Here is a 13573-nt window from a genome sequence, read left to right as displayed (position 1 = left end):
TTTAATATTAATAAACTAATAGGTAAATGTTTTTGAAAACTTTTCATTTGAATGCAAATTACATCAAAACATATTAAATTTTATGTCATGTCATAAACCAGGTAGTTTAAAATTATGAAAAATATTGTGCATTCTTGTTATATTTTAAAATATAGAAATAAAATCTCATTAAGAAAAAGTATTTTAACAGTTTTAATTATATAGAAATACTTATGATAATAATATTTGTGTACTAAGTTTGCAAAGGGCATTTATATATTTTTATAATTTAATTTTTTCTGCAATCCATTAATAAACAATATTGATTATATTTTTATTGTCTAAACATAGTAATCCCTAATCTTACTCGGATAAATTGTAAATCTATCTGAAAATTGAAAAACAAACTAAAAACTTGCTGACTTTGAAATTAGGAGTCATAAAGTTAATAGCTGTGTATGCCCCAGTTGACGTAATCATTTGTATCATTGTCAGAATAAATATAAAGTTTCTTAAGTCAGAGGTGAATAGTAACCAGATTTGACATGCACACCAATCTAAACATATACATGAATAGGTGAGGAACACAATTAAATCATCCATAAGTAAAATATCTGTATGATACTGATATTATAAATACAAATTTTCTTTCTTTTCAGATGAGATAGAGAATTGCAATGATTCTGAATTTAGCAGCATGACTATTAATATTGGTTAAGTCATGGAAACTCCAAATTTAGAAGAGAAAAGTGAATACTTTTTTTATAATTCAACATAAAGAAATGGGCCATCTTGTGGTTCATTATTGTTACCTTTAACTACTCTCAAACATAAACAATCTAGCTGTTCTCTAAGTGCAATATCATGCTTTGAGTTTTTATTTAATTCTTTCACAATTTATTAGTGCCTTTGATAACTGGGACAATAGTCTTCAACTTAACTATATTTGCATGTGAGTTACTCTAATTGGGGAATACTATCGATTAATAATTGCAGTGCCATGATTTAAAAAAATCTCATAATTCAAGTGTAAACATTCTAGACACAAATGAGTGAAAGTTTTAAAAAATAATTCTATAATATTTCAGAGGATGGATCTTCATGTTAAAAATGTTTAACAGGCAACATGGAGCACATTTAACATTGGGAAGTTGAAACTGAGAATGAAAGAATTTTCAAGTTAACCCAAGACCAAACACAAGTTCTCTTCCCTTTGCAGACAATCCAATCCTTGGACTTTTAATTTTTTTTTCATTTTTTTTAGTCTTTGTTGCCTTTATCATTCCTGATTATTCAAAAGAAAAAGTTTAACCATTAGAATGATTTGATAAAATTCTTATTTATCCATTTCTAATGTTTTTAATTACAGTATATTAAAAAAAGTAATTTTACTAGTTTTATTTTTCTATATACTTATAGCTTATGGTAAAAGAGTTCTTAATGTTTGGACAAAGTTAATTTTGAAGTTAATGGAATTATTGTAAGTTTTTTTATTATCTAAATTTGCTTATCGTATTTTCAACTGGCATAATTGTTTTCACTGTCCCACACTACCATTCAAAGTGAGAGCTGCCTATACTTGAAGTGGCTGTTTTTCTAAGACAGTAAAATGTTGTTTTACCCAATTGGCAGTCTGTAAATATAGTGAAAACATAACAGCAATAAAGATATGATAATGACAATTTACATGAAGAAAAATATTATTTGTAGACAATTTCCTTCTGAAATATCAGACTAAATGATAGAAAGAAAACTCTGTTTAAACACACTGTACTGTTTGAACTCTCTCAGCAAGATGATATCATTTTATAAGTTGTGATCTGAAATAATGTGATCAAGAAACTAAATATAAACATATCTTTTTTTAATCAAATAATATATAATTAAATGAATGACACAGATTTAATAATACATTTATTCAAAGGCATGGTAAAGAGTTAGTCATGTGGCAGAGTTCTCAAAAATGATTTAATTGGAATTCTTTGATGTAGTTAAGTTGGTTTGCTTAGTCTGTTTTTACATTGTGAGTTCCTTTTATCTATAAGCAATATCAATATTGACAGTTTCCCATGGTACCGCTATAGCATTTGCTCAACATTTAGCAGATGTGTGCATATAGATTAAAAGACAAAAGTCGGATTTTAATTCCCTAGCTTCTGAAATTGCTTTGCCCCAGCTTGCCTTTATGTCATAGGATTTTTAAGCTCTGATTTTTGCTCAGGTATTAATGTTTTTTCAGGTTTCTCTTTCCTTCTGAGGATTTCTTACACATTGTGCCTACTCTTTAAAAAATTAATTCCCTTGTCATGTAAACATTCAAAGTAGACTCTGAGAGTTCACTCACACACATCAATTTCTTATTACTTGGTGTGTTCTTGCAAAACTCACAATTTTCTTTCTTTCTGGAAATCTTTAGCTTAACCCTGAAAACTCTGCTTTTCCATTCTTGGAACTATTCTTGGACTTATATTGGAATTTTTAAGTCTATCTTTTATATAATTTTAGTGTTTTCTTTTTTCATATTTATTTTTTTACATAAGTATGGAATAAATAAGTAAACAAATACATATGGGCTTTATTTGAGATTTTTTTTCACATTTTCTTGTTTATCTTATTTTTATGGATATTATTTTTCCCTTTATCTCTCTGAAGATTTTAAACATCTTCCAGGTAGACATCTAATTAACCCAGTACAACTTATTAAAAAGACATTCCTTTCCCAACAACACTGCAATGTAACCCATGTCACAATCATTGTATGTAGGGGTCAATGTATGGGTCTGCTTCTGGGCAGACCCTCTATGTATGGGTCTGCTTCTGGGCTCTTAATCTGTTTTACTTGTTTTTTTGTCATATTTAAATGTATTGTTAATTATGACATTTTCACTATGTTATTAGCTAATATTTCATTTCCATTTACAATGCAATTTATTTTACATAATAATGAATACAATTTTGTATTTCAGAACACTCAATAATTTTTTTTTTGCAACTTCTCATGTTCGATTAGGTTGCCAAGGATTTTGCCTCATAATTTATTTGATGAAGAGTTTGTACTTAGACTTGACAATTAAATAATTTTCTTATTATTCTCTTGTTCTTAATTATTTTCAACATACAGTTTGTCCTGCTGGATTCTTTAGAACACTTGACCATTCATTGTGGTTAAAACTAGATATTAGAAACTCTGAATATGTTTAATTAGATATGTTATGCTAATTTCCATACTCTGAAAAGAAAACGATGCTACTACTGCATTAAGAAACTTAGACTTTTATCTCAAGATAACTCCTAAGTGACTTGTAACACAAAGACCAAATGAAACTGCCAGGTTTAATATGAATATAAAATTTAATGTAAATTTTAATTTTCTCATTGTTTTTTCTTTTTCTAAGATGAAAAAGAAATAAAACCTCTACTTTTAGTCATGATAGAGTAAGAGGAACTAGATTTCTCCTCCTGCCTGAAATAATAATAAAATTAGATAAAATAAAGGAAAAACATTTCAGACATTGGACACAAGGCTACCCAAGATAATGATTCCTTGATTGCCTCAGCTTATTGTCTGACTGAAGTACAAGTAGAATCATGGGCGGTTTAACCTAAAGCAGAGTCTGTTGTGGAACCTGTAAACTCAGCAGACAGTGTAGGAAATTGAACTGAGGTGGGGAGGGCAGGCAGTTATTAATGCTGCTTATACAATCATCGGATTTGTCACACTGAAACACTTTGGTAAGTAGAGTAGAATCATAATCTTTTCAGCTCATTCAATGTCATTTTCTTCTGGGCACTGCACAGTCATATTTAACAGAGGTAATGATATTCATGAACTGAATCTCCCTAAATTTTGGCAAATGGTGCCACTCATGGTCATGGACTGGGAACAGGAAACATGCTAATTTTCAAATTTAATACTGATTAAATTTCGGAGTCATGAGAAGACAATAAATTGGGATGTCTTACCTCCTCTTTGCCTAATTTTTTATCATTACTGAAGAAAAAAATATGCTCTAATCCTTTCCCTGGAAAGTTTACTAATCAAGTAAAAGTTTATAAATTTCTTTCAAGTCTATTCATTGGAATCCAGATATATTTGCTAGGACAGGAGCTAAAAAAGGACAAGCACAAAGTGAAATTTATCTCATGATCCTGAATTCTTTTATAATGGTAATTATTTTTTCCCTCACATCTAATGTAGTACTTTGAAGTGCTCTAATGTGAAAAGAAAATTCCATTATAAAATCTACTTTTAACTTCTTGATGATGATCATTTTATATTCTAAATTAGAATTTGATACAATGGAGACATTCTCTCCATGAGCATCAGTTTCCTCATCTTTAAAACAGAAGTATTAATGATATCAGTCAAGAGTGCTTAGCAGAATGTAGTGAGTCTTTACAAATGTCTGCTTTTTTGTGTGTGTGAGGGGAGGGACGAAGGTCAAGAGAGAAAGCAAGCATTAGTAAACTCATGCATTCTTATCACAAGGAAACTGAGTTAATTCCATTCTAATCTCTAGATTGGAGAGCAAGTTTTCTAAAACTCTCTCCTTGGAATTGTGGCAAAGACTTCAGGGCATGAAATTTCATCAGAATGAATCTTCCTTCTCCTACAGTGACCCCCTAAGGTCCTAGATGTACTTCATAAAGGTCCCCACAGATAACAACATGGGTTGGGGGACTCAGAATTGGTGGCTCCAGAATCTATTTACAAATTATTAACTTCTGAATTACTATGGGGATTTTAGTGAAGCTTCCTTCTTATTCACATCTTGCTCAGAAATGTAATGAAAGAATAAAGCTCTCTTCTTGTGTATTAGTCCAGAGGCTGGCAAAGTCACAGAGAAATATATTTGAGCAATTAAATTCAAGTCTCAGCTGACCTGAAACTCTACCCTTTTCTTGGTAATGAGAATTGTCCTAGACTCACATTTTTAGATATCCTTTGAGGGACACTTGATGGCCAGGCCAGAGAAAGAGCCTTCTTCCACTGGTGTGCCTTATAACTCATCTATCTATAAGTGAGTCCAAAGAATATCTCAAGTTACTCCAGAAAAAATGTGTTACTGCTGTACGAGGCCAGATGAGCACAGAAAGAGGAAGGATAATCAGAAGTAGCATACAAAGAGGATTTTGTCATGCTGCTCCTGAGGATCTCACATTGATTCAGTAACGGTGGCAAGGGACAATCTGGATGGATGAGTTGCAGAGGAAGATTGAGAGTCAAAAACTTGGACCTCTGGCAAGGAAAGTAAGTGCTCTTGAAAGAGATTTACACTGACAGATAGGTAGATGTGAGTTTAAAATAAAGCCAGCAGAGTCCCAAACTGTAGAAATGTTTTAGGAGATGGGATTTAAGAACAAAAGCACTTGGGATCATAGGATAAAAAAGCCCAGCTCTAAAATGGATTATTTTGTAGGTGAAAGTTAAGCTATGCAGTGGAATCCTGTATTTACTGAGGGAAGAAGCTCCAACACTGCTAGACCTCATGAGCAGGAATATTTAATGGTATGATGGTCATCTTCCCATAAGTGAGGTCAGGCATCCTAACACAACTTAAACAAATCCAGATGTGTATGTCCAGAAAAACCTTATCGAAGTAGGGATAAACACTGAGGGAAAGGGAGTAAGAGGAATTTTAAAAAGTAAGAAATACTAAAAACGAAGTTATCAAATTCTAAGGATGGCCCCTATAATAGTTAAATTCTTACTAAGGAACCATCAAGATTTAAAAATAAATAAACAAAAATTAAAACACAAATGGGCCTACTATGGGTACAAAGGGTAAGACAGAGGTGGCACCATTCTCTCACCTGAAGTAGGATAGAAAACTCTTATGATCTAAGTATTTTTTCTTATTGGCCCAAATAGAGATAAGTGTTATGCTAATGGCTCCTCTTGGACATGATTTGGCCATGCTTCCTTGGCCACTTTGTGGCTTCCATTAGAGTCAAAGTGAACAGAATAGGATTGGGTCCTATCCAGATAGAATGAATACAGTAAAGTAAGAATTGCAGTCCTAACTCAAACTGGGACTGCTCCATGCTGAATGGCCCATCTACTGTGAGAACATTACATAAGACCTCAGGGTCTAAAATCTCACTGGTTTATTGATTCTTAAACCACATCAGAATTGCTTTATCTTCCTGATTGAATGCCATCTAAGGTTATCGCTAACTTATTAAGAACTAGCATTCTAAAGCAAAGCATACTTAATAAATGACACTAATTATATTCATTAAGATTCTCATCTGACCTTTCTCAAGGAGGAAATTATTGACAATATTTTTTAAGAAATTCGAAGTTTTTATTCTTGGAATGAACAAAAAAATGCTTCTGAGAGTTCAGAACAGAAAAGGAAGCTCGGCATTTTCCCAAAGGTGGGCCTGTGGAATCTGTTTTTTTCCTCCTAAAAACTTTCAATTTTAACATATACTAAATATCAATTTATGTCTTGTTTAACCTTTTAGGATAATTATTTTTATATATTATCACATACCACATTTGTTTCACTGAAAAAAGTGAAGTGAATGTTGATGGTTCAGAGGTTGGTATCCTCATAAAGAAAAGCAGATGTAATCCAGTGCTATTATTTGATTGAGCATAAATCTAGGAAAGTAAATGACCAAATAATAAATGTAAACAGCAAAACTTGTCAAAAGGATAGAACTGTTTTCACAAAAATATAAATCTTGTCTCAGAAATTTTGGGGGGCCTGCAGATGTAAAAAGTAAGGCATAATCCTGATCTCAGGAGCTTACATTTTGGAGTTAAAATATACATTAGGAAAATCTATCCATATTAGGAAAAAAGATTAAAATCTATCAGTATGCATTTTAAAGTATGAGAACAGAGTTTGTCACTAGAACATATAATAGGGACATTGAGCTCAGACTGCTAAGGGGAGAAAAGAGTCCTAATTAGCAAGTGGAATTAAATTAAAGGAGATTATGGGACAGAAAAAGGTTTTCTGTGTAAAGGAAAAGATGAAATCAAAATAAAGTGGTGTATAAAATACAAAATATTTTTAAAAATTGCACATCATTTAAGATAGAGAAAATGAATAGGATAAAAGAAAATATATATACAATTATTTTTTATAATGCTGGGTTAAGAAAACTTTCTAATTCTGATACCAGAATATCATATTAGGCAACAAAAACAGTGGGGAAGTATATAGACTTTAGGACCTAACTGCATTGGTTCATATCTTAACTAATAAGAGTGACCTAGGAAGAACTAACTTCCCAAGGACTTCGGCACTTCAGTTTCCTCATGTGATAATTGAGAATGATAAAAAAAATTTCTACCTGCATGCAATATTGTCTTGAAGATTAAATGAATTAATATCTTTTAAAGTATCTAGAACTGTGTCTGACACATAATAAGCATACAATGAACATGAGCTATTACTAATATTAATAAAATCAGAAACGATAAAGTATTGATAGATGTAATTGTATACAGTACAAAAATTTTTCATAGAGATAATTGTACTAATGTGTGTTGATTACATTGGATGGGATAACTGAAAGGACTCAGATTTCTCAGTGTGTACTGAGCCATGTAAAGCTCTTAAGAAAGGCAAAGGATGGATTTGAGAAGGAGAAAAAGAGTGAAGCTGCACTGGAATCTGAGAGATTTTCACATGTAGCCCCATGGGGGCCTTTCTTAGTCACGCAAGATGTGATTCATCACCAGATTATGAAATGCCAAGATATGCCTTAGGAATCTTAGCTTCAGGAGAGCCTGAGAAAAAAATGTCCAATGGGATCTTTTACTCCTCACTGGTCAGATAGCCAAGCCAGGCTTTAAAATTGGTAAAACCAGATGTTAGTCATCATTTCATATATCTAAAATAATACAGAAAGGCTAGTCCCTGGTGTTTCTTGGATAATTTTGAAATTTAAACTGCATATTCTCAATCACTAGTTAGCACATCTCACCCTCATCTTGGCTAAGGGCCAGTGCCAGAATTCCAAGCATCTCCAAAAATGAGCATAGAGCTGCCCCAATCCAGCTATAAGGTAACTTCATCTTATACATTCTCCACTTTGACTCATGTTCAAACTTTTAAAATTATAAACTGTCCATTATTATATTTTCTGCATTTTTATACCTTTTATAAAATAAAAAAGGCAAAGAACAATCGAAATACTTATTATTTGTATTATTCAATGAAGTATATTTTCTTCAAAGAAATATTTCCATTTCCAATATTCCAACCCAAACTTGTTTGTAATCTTGCAAAATGTGACAACTTTTTTTTGCTTCCTTTCACTACTAAATTTGAATCCTGGCAATGATATAAATAGATTAACTAAGAAATAATTATTTAATTGTTAACTAAATTTAGTTGCTTCTCTATTGAACCAGCTTCCAATAGAAGAACATTTTGCAGAGGTTTTAATTAAATCTCCCTTTACATCTGATCACTGATATCGGTATTATCAATCCAATTTAATTGTAACAACTACACCAGTATTATGGTAAAAAATCAGTTGCATTATGATTTAGAACAAGATTATCAGAAAATTAATCATTTTTAAATATAATAGCATTTTATCAGCCTTTTCAACAAAAGCAGCCCTTGCCCAAATAAAAGATGTCATGAATTAAGTTATAAAGCAAAAGTGAAATTTCAGCTAATTTTTATTCCAAATCTCTTATGGGCATAGACATATGCCTTGCTTCATGCTACAAAGTTGTGCTAATATGAGTTCCCAACGGGCCTTATCTTTAAGTTATGTACATTTCTCTTCACTGGTAAATCCTAGTCAAGTTTGATAGATTTCCAATTCCAACTAACTGCACTATTGAATATTGAACACATATGTTGAATATAAGTGCTCTCTGGACATTGACATAGAGCACCTATGCAAATTCATTTTCCATTTATGAATTCTTACAAGCAAGAGAGACCATAAATCTCTCATAAAATTATTCCTTGTGCTTTTGCTGCTGTGATCCCAGGTCATTGACCTTGGGCAGATGAAGCAACATTAGAATTATTTCAAGTGTTCTTTCATGAGGTGTTATTAGTGTTATTGACACATAAAGATAGATGACTCTAGGCGGATTGTGTCTTAAATCATTTGGAGACCATGCTGGACTTTCAGCCTGAAACAAATCAGGTAGTTTTATAAGTGATTAGTTTCATCTCAGTGGGCAACAATAAATATAGCTAAGAGATAACATCATTTTCTTGTTCCTAGTGTCTTGCAAGACATCAATTAATGTAGGCTTTTCTGTTTTGAATGATTATTTATTGGTTTCCTTTCCAAGAGCAGTCACTTCCCTTTTCTTTCCATTCGTCATTAATTTTTACCCTGAGGAATAGAGTGAAGAAATAAAATGGAGTCACTATAGTCAAGCCACTAAAGTAATTAAAATTACTAAAAAAGTTTAGTATGAGGAAACAACTCTATTCTTGTTTTAACTAACCTGGGAACTTAGACCTTTGAACTTTCCAGTCCTATGTCGATGTCTGGATATATATCAAACCTCCAAATAACCCTGCAATTGCCCCCTGACGAACAAAGGAAAGAATGCTCTCATATCCAGACTGCCTGACATCCATTATCCAGACTACCAGCCATCTAGGGGAATACCATCTTGGTTCAATACAGAGGTTAAGCACACAGGACAGATTTTTCTCAAGAATATACTTTTTATTATAAGAACTCTAAGCTTTTCTTTCTTCTTTGCAATATTCTGGATATTGCCTAGTTACATTTCCAATTTGCAAATCCTAAAACTCTTGAATAATCTTTTATCACCAATTTCTAACTAAAGCCTCCTGACTCTCTTTGAGTATGTTCGACAACTCAGAGCCTCAGGGGAGGGCCTTCAGGTTCCACCAAAGGACTGACCCACAGCATTGACAGCAATGTGAATCTGGCTAATCTGGATTAAGTACATTTATGGGACTATCTCATCTCCTACATAGGAGAAAGGCAGAAACCATTGATCCTAGCCTAAACAGGTGAAAAAAACAAACAACCCATTCTATCATCCCTTAAGAATTGAAATATTAAATTTTTGAGGTCATGCCATGGATAATATTTAGTAACCAATCCTTTCATCTGGAATTTATAAATACAATCTAGATCCTAGTACTATAGGATCACGTAGAGAAAAAAAGTAGGAACAGGAAAAAAGTTTATGTACGTTCCTGCGACATCTCTTGTATCCTCTTCCCTGTCTTCTCCAGAATATTTCTACAATCTAACCAATAATGATTTCTCTTATTTCCAACTATATTAGGTTTTAATACTCAGTCATTCAACTGTGCAAGCCATCCCTTCAGGCTTTTCTTATCCACATGTGTTAGGAAGTGTTTCAACTACCTATTCCAATTTTTAATCGGTCTACTTCTTTGTAGATGGAAAGATATATGATAAGTTCATTGTATACTATGCTTCTTAGACCACTGTGATATGCACCTACAGTAAATCATTTATATGATCTGATTATCTATAACCAGGGGGTCGAAGCTGAATAATATTTTTGCTAAGAAATCCCTTAGAAAGTTAGAACTTTGCTTCAGTAACTAAGCATGCAAATATAAAATAAGAATGCAAATAGATTTCAGTCAATAACCAATGATATTTATACAGAACTCTAGGCAACAGATCAATGCATTCATCTGCTAGCTACCTCAGGTCTGGCTTCACTCAGCAGGTACCTACAGTTGCTTTTAGTTTTTGATGGTCTTGTTGACAAACAGAAGTTTTGTTAGTCACATTTCAAGTACATGAGGATAATACTGGGATGCACCTTTATTGTGCCTTTTTTAAACTTTTACATTGCTTTAATGACTCCATGGCCACTCATCTTGAATAGAAAAGGCCCAAAGAACAAATAAGGTCACCTACTTTAAAAATATATATATATGCCTAGTTATTTTAACAATGTTATGAGGCATAATTGACATATAATAAACTACAAATATATAAAGTGTAAAGTTGATATGTCTGACTGGTATAAAGTCATGAACTCATCACTACAATTAGATAAAGAGCATATCATTCGCCCTTCAGAACTGCCTCATTCCCTCTGGTAATGCCTCCCTTTTGCCCTCCTCCACATCCCTCTTTCGTTACTAGGCAACAGTGATCTGATTTCTATCTCTAAATTTGGCTTACATTTTTTAGAACTTTATATAAATGGTATTATATAGTATGTGCTTTCTTTTAGGCTTCTTTTGCTCAGCATAGCATAATTATTTGTTTTATGCATGTTTTAAAAACTTGTAGCTGTTTTGGCTCTTCATTCATTCATATAAATTTTAGAGATAAGTTATTTTTTAAAAAAGGTCTATTAGTACTTTAAGTAGAATCTCATTAAATCTATAGATCAATTAGTGTAGAATTAACACCTTGAAAATGCTATGCCTTCAATTCAATATACATTGTCTGTCTCCCCATTTATTTATTTGGGACCTATTTTATATCTTTAAGTCAAGTTTACATTTTCTCCATAGATAACTGCATATCTCTCATTAGATTTATTCCTAAGTAACATATTTGAGTTTTTGCTACTATAAATAAAACCTTTGGCATAGCAGTTACAACCAAATTTCTTGTGCATAAAAATGATATTAATTTTTATATACTGAACTTGTATTCAACAATTTATTAAAATCTCTTGTTGATTCTAGCTCTTTGGGTTTTCTATGTAGAAACTTACTACTTGTGATTAATGGCAATTTTGTTACTTCTTTTAAAATATTTTAGAATATACCTTTATCCTGTTTGAGGGACTGTCAGTGTCAACAAGGACAATGTTGAACGTAAGTACTTATAGAGGGCATCCTTATTTGTTCCTGATATTGAAGGGAGTGCTTTTGACATTTCACAATTATGTTTTCTCTGAGTTTTGTAGATATCCTTTATGAAATTAAAAAGATTCAGCTCTGTATCTAGTTCGCTAATGGTCTTTATCATAAATTTGTTAAACTGTATCAAATGCTATTATTCTGGGTCTGTTGAGATAATATAATTTATCACTTTAATTTTTAATTTGATTAATTAGTTTAATAAACTTTCTCATGATAAACAACCTTGCAATTCTAGAACAAACTAAACTTTATTCTTAACAATTTATTTTATTAGTCATTAGGCTGCTGAATTAGTTTGCTAATATTTTGGGGGTGGTAAGGGTTTCTAAGATGTATAACAAAAACATAATTCATAAAGTAACAAATTGTTAAACTGGAATTCATCAAAATTAGAAATGTTTGTTCTTTGAAAGACACTGTTAGGAAACTATAAAAAATTATAGACCAAGAAGAAGCATGCATAAGACTCCTAAAAGTGGCATTGTTCATTATAGCAAAAACAAACAACAAAAAATCCAAATATCCAATTACAGTAGAATGAATATCTAAAATGGTTCTAATGATTTAATGATTTACTATAAAAGAAAGTAAATAGGCAAAAGCTGACCTGCATAAACAAATTTTAGGAATATGTCAAGCAAAAAATAGTTAATTCTAAATGTATACATATAGATAGATTCTATTTATAATATTTTTAAAACCTAGAAAAAATAAATATTTTATTTTGGAAGATACTGACAAAACCATGAAGTAAAACAAGTGAATTAAACTCAAAATTTGGGATAATGAATGGATAAATTTAGCCTGACATCTGGGAAACACAAGAGAATTTCGAAGACACTGGTAATACACATTTTTTTCATTAATAGATTCTATTACTTAAAACAGTTTTTAGGTTTACAGAATATTGAACAGAGAGTACAGAGTTCCCATAAAGCCCCCTCACCTTGCTGTTTTCTCTCAGTTTTCCCTATTATTAACATCTTACATCAATATGATGTATTTACTGGGATTGATTAGCCAATTTTGATTCAATATTATTAACTAAAGTCCATAGTTCACACTTGGGTTCACTCTTTGTGTTGTGCATTCTATGAGTTTTGACAATGTACAAAGACATGTATCCATCATTATAGTCATGCAGAATGATTTTGCTGTCCTAAAAATTCCTCTGTTCTCCACCTATTCATCCCTCCTTCTTCCCCTTAAACTCCTGGCAATCACTAAGCTTTTTACTGTCTCCGTAGTGTTCCTTTTCCAGAATATCATATAGTTAGAATCATAGCATACAGCCTTTTCAGATTAGATTCTTTCACTTAGCAATATTCATTTATAGTTCCTCCCTGTCTTTTTGCTTGATAGTTCATTTATTTTTATCATTAAACAATAGTCCATTGTATGAATTTATTATAGTTATTTATTTATTCATCTACTGAAAGACATCGTGGTTGCTTCTAACTTTTAGTAATCATGAATAATTAGTTATTAAGTGTGTGGGGAGTGTATAAATAATTTATTATTATCACTTAAACTCTATTATTATATACATCATTACATATTTATTATATATTTAATAAGTTATCCAATTGTTAACATAACATATGCCTCTGTACATATATATGCCTATACGCATGTGTGTGTGTGTGTGTGTGTGTGTGTGGTAATTGTTAAAATAAAAATACATTTCTACATGTATGTATATATGTATATGTTTATATGTTTGTATGTGCATGTACGTTTATTGTCATTCA

This window comes from Pteropus medius, unplaced genomic scaffold (assembly GCF_902729225.1).
Source record: "Pteropus medius unplaced genomic scaffold, Ma_sr-lr_union100, whole genome shotgun sequence".
NCBI lineage: Eukaryota > Metazoa > Chordata > Mammalia > Chiroptera > Pteropodidae > Pteropus > Pteropus medius.
The sequence above is the reverse complement of the archived record's forward strand: the minus strand, read 5'-3'. Positions refer to the sequence as shown.